The following is a 4,585-nucleotide window of genomic DNA, read 5'->3' as shown; positions in this document are numbered from 1 at the left end:
TATGTCGATAATTTTAAGGACAATATTCTCAGAAGATTCAATTATTGTAAACACCTGTAAACACATTGAAGTCAAGGCCAAGTTGTGTAGATTTAAGATTTAAATTGTAAATTAAATTGTAGCTTTTGCCGTTTGTTTTATTTTTAACAAACTGCAGTTTGTTTTACACTTGGAAAGAAATAACTATCCTAAAGGGATTCCCATAATCCACATCTTTCAATCTTTTTTTTTTTTTGTAAAGACTGAGTTTACATTTGAGAGTGTATTGTTTTCCAGCCTATGTCAAATTAACAATATGAAACGTGTCTGCTTGTTCATGAAAATAGAATAAAGCTTTTGAGAATTTTGGTCTGTTTATTCCTTGAGTCATGCATTAAAACATAACATGGATGCCCTCTTTCACAGACAAGGCTAAAGCCTAGTCCCAGAATAAAATGCATGTTTGAGCCGTTTAACTGAAAGCAACTTGCATTCTCAGTGCCATTGATTTGTCTCAAGATGCACACTAGTAATGTTTCTTTTTCCTAAGGCACATTTTAAAAAGCTATTTAAATTAGAGTATTAGAGAGTTATACTAGCATCACTAGTATTTATGGGATGGTGTAGTGTGTTGTAGTGGCTAAACTTGATTGGTTAATGATTTATCAATCCTCTAAAAGCAAGCAATAAGAATCCTTGACCTAACTAAACCTAATGTTAGTCGAGGAGGACTAAACCTGTAAGAACTGAACTCAAAGTCTGTTTGAATAAAAGTGTCTGCTAAAAAATGATCAGAGAGCTCTTCTTGTAACTACATAGTAATGGGCATCATAAACACTAGTTTTAAGTCACTGCAGTCAATAGGCTTTGATTCTCTGCCCTGCTAAAACGTCCCGCTACACCAGTTCAGTTTTGCTTGAGAACAGCATGGCCATGCTGGTCCACCAGCCAGACCAGCATTAAACCACCTCAAACCAGCCTGGGCCCACAGGAACTCATGCTGGTTTTCCAGCAGGGCAGATAGTAGCTGCATCTCTTTTCTAATATTGTTTGACCTCAGTGCTGCTTTTGATACTGTGCACCTCCACATTCTTGTGGATAAGCTTGAGAATCACGTTGGCATTTATGAGCACTGCAGATATTATGGTTTAATTGTATTTATCCAATTGCCGTCAGTTTGCCTGTGTTGGGAAGAGATGTAAGATTGCACATAAGTTAAATGTGAAGTGCCACAGGGATCAGTATTAGGCCCCCTGCTTTTTTAATCATCTATGCTTCCACTTAGGGAAATTATTAGGAAATATGGAATAAGTTTCCTCAGCCTTCTTTCACCTAAGAAATATTGCTAAACTACGACACATGCTGTCTTTTTCAAATGCTGATAAGCTAATTCATGCATTTATGACCTCCAGATTAGTGTTTAGATGAATCTTTATTAGTGATAAAGATTTACAGTGCTTTATTGAGTAACCACTCAATAAAGCACTGCAAAAATCTAATCCGGAGGTCATAAATAAAAGTCTTGCTGGTGTCACGGGTGACCAATTCCTAGATCGGAACGCTTGATGTGAGCCGGAGTTTCCGGAGGGGAAGACTTCCGGTGCGGGATCCAGGAAGTTCCGGTTGTAGCGACCGATGACAGAACTCATCACCAGTAATTCGAAATCGGTGCGGGACGAGAAGGGGACGTTGCGATTGGAGCTCGTGCCGATGGAAGAGAGGATAAATAGTATCACCTCATGGTATGGGTGTGGGGTTTTTCTTCGAGATCCGGTCGAGCCTTTGGACGGGTGAAGTCTTGTCACGTTGTGCTGGGCCCTAGCGGGACTCACGAAGCAGATGTGACGGGCGGCCGGAAGCTGAGCAGAGGATACTTGTAACAGGCTTGAGTCTGCTGGAAGAGAGAGATAAGTGACCTTGGGGACTGAATTTCTGCACAGTTGATGCTTGTAGTGAACATCGGGGGAGGATTAATATTGGAATGGATGTGTCTGTTGAATTCGGATGTGCTTAATACGTTGCTCTTTGATTCCCACGGAGGTTCAACGTGATCGGTGGACGGAGCCTCACGCCTAGGCCTTAACTTTGTGAGTGCAGTGTTGTGCAGTATTTTCCATGTCCTTTTCACGTCTGTTTGTGTGAAGATTGTAAACGAACACGAGTTTGGGGTGCTGGCCGAGGCAGTGGTGGGCCTGGATCACCAATCCTGGTGGGTACCATCATCGAAGAGAAACTCCACTGGAGGTGACGTATTGAATATGCTTTCTATTCCTTCAAAACCATTGAAGAGAGCATTGAAATGAAACATTGATCATCCTCTCTGCTTGAGTTCCATGAGTATACAGCAACGCTGGTGAGATACGTACCCTTCTCTGCTGAAGCCCTGTGAATGCACTGTAACGTTGATGAAACATTAATCATCCTTTCTGCTTGAGTTCCATGAGTATACAGCAACGCTGGTGAGATACGTACCCTTCTCTGCTGAAGCCCTGTGAATGCACTGTAACGTTGATGAAACATTAATCATCCTTTCTGCTTGAGTTCCATGAGTATACAGCAACACTGGTGAGATACGTACCCTTCTCTGCTTGAGCCCTGTGAATGCACTGTAACGTTGATGAAACATTGATCATCCTTTCTGCTTGAGTTCCATGAGTATACAGCAACGCTGGTGAGATACGCACCTTTTCTCTGCTTGAGCCTTGGGAACGTACAGCAACACTGGTGCAGCACGGAGCACTCTTTCAGCTTGAGCCCTGCGGACATACCGCAACGTTGAAGCAATACTTAACCTCTCTTCTGCTTGAGCCCTGTGACGTACTGCTGCGCTGGGAGACCCAAATCCTTCTTCCCGCCTGGGCCTTGTGACGATGAGTTCTCTGGGGACACACCACTGAGTCACGTTGCTTACCAAATAAAGACTGCTTTTAATAGACCTTCTTTTATATCTCAATAAAGCATTTGTACTTTTTATATCTTACTTGCCTGCCTGTGTGTTCTTGTGGTGTCGGCTCCTCACGGGGGTGCGCAGTTAAGGGGCACGGCCGGTCATCTGGTGACCACCCCGACCTGTGCCGGTGACACTGGCTCTATAAATAAGCTCCAATTGGTTCAGAATGCAGCTCATAGAGTACTTAGAAATCACCAAGAAATATGATCAAATCAGCCCAATTATATCTACATTATAACCATCTGTCAGGTTTTGTCTCGGTTTTGATCTTCTGATAATTGTAATATGTGTGGCATTTACCAGGCTAGGATTTAATGCTGTACTGGAGAGATCAGGTGCCGAATAAAAGTTCAGTTGTTATTGGTATACATGGCATTCTGTATTTATTACACTATTACATACAAAGCCTTGAACTGCCATGCTTTATTGTATTAGAATTCTCCACGCTAACAACTACGGCAAAATCTGGCCTGCCTAGCTCCTGAACTAAACTGCTATGGGATAGGATCCCAACGTAGGTTTTGGAGGAGCCTAATCATTCAGTCCTGTCAATCATCATTACGTGCATATATAAGCACCAGTCATTGCACCATCCCAGCGACAATTCTTCCGGCATTCCTCCAGTCCACCTCCCCGTCTTTTAATCTATTCCTCTCTTTCTTCCTCTACATAACACCGTTACAGTGGGGTTTAGCTCAAAGCTCGGCCCTCCTTCGAGGACAGCATGCCAAGTTCGTTTACCAGGATCTATTTAGACTGGATGGGCAGGAGAACTCATGAAATTACAGGTCCTTCTCAAAAAATTAGCATATTGTGTTAAAGTTCATTATTTTCCATAATGTAATGATAAAAATTAAACTTTCATATATTTTAGATTCATTGCACACCAACTGAAATATTTCAGGTCTTTTATTGTTTTAATACTGATGATTTTGGCATACAGCTCATGAAAACCAGAAATTCCTATCTCAACAAATTAGCATATCATGAAAAGGGTCTCTAAACGAGCTATTAACCTAATCATCTGAATCAACTAATTAACTCTAAACACCTGCAAAAGATTCCTGAGGCTTTTAAAAACTCCCAGCCTGTTTCATTACTCAAAACCGCAATCATGGGTAAGACTGCCGACCTGACTGCTGTCCAGAAGGCCATCATTGACACCCTCAAGCAAGAGGGTAAGACACAGAAAGACATTTCTGAACAAATAGGCTGTTCCCAGAGTGCTGTATCAAGGCACCTCAGTGGGAAGTCTGTGGGAAGGAAAAAGTGTGGCAAAAAACGCTGCACAACGAGAAGAGGTGACCGGACCCTGAGGAAGATTGTGGAGAAGGACCGATTCCAGACCTTGGGGGACCTGCGGAAGCAGTGGACTGAGTCTGGAGTAGAAACATCCAGAGCCACCGTGCACAGGCGTGTGCAGGAAATGGGCTACAGGTGCCGCATTCCCCAGGTCAAGCCACTTTTGAACCAGAAACAGCGGCAGACGCGCCTGACCTGGGCTACAGAGAAGCAGCACTGGACTGTTGCTCAGTGGTCCAAAGTACTTTTTTCGGATGAAAGCAAATTTTGCATGTCATTCGGAAATCAAGGTGCCAGAGTCTGGAGGAAGACTGGGGAGAAGGAAATGCCAAAATGCCTGAAGTCCAGTGTCAA

The 4,585-nt window shown here is 43.0% G+C and overlaps 1 protein-coding gene across 1 annotated transcript in view; it reads left to right on the top strand.

Annotated features, from left to right (window-relative positions):
- The window catches only part of LOC143724587 (6-phosphofructo-2-kinase/fructose-2,6-bisphosphatase-like), a 219,254-nt gene that overhangs the window by 20,520 nt on the left and 194,149 nt on the right, over positions 1-4,585 (top strand). The window lies entirely within an intron of this gene.

The sequence above is a fragment of the Siphateles boraxobius genome, unplaced genomic scaffold (assembly GCF_051911475.1).
Source record: "Siphateles boraxobius isolate OS27281-9 unplaced genomic scaffold, OSU_SipBor_1 76, whole genome shotgun sequence".
Taxonomy (NCBI): domain Eukaryota; kingdom Metazoa; phylum Chordata; class Actinopteri; order Cypriniformes; family Leuciscidae; genus Siphateles; species Siphateles boraxobius.
The sequence above is the reverse complement of the archived record's forward strand: the minus strand, read 5'-3'. Positions and strand labels throughout refer to the sequence as shown.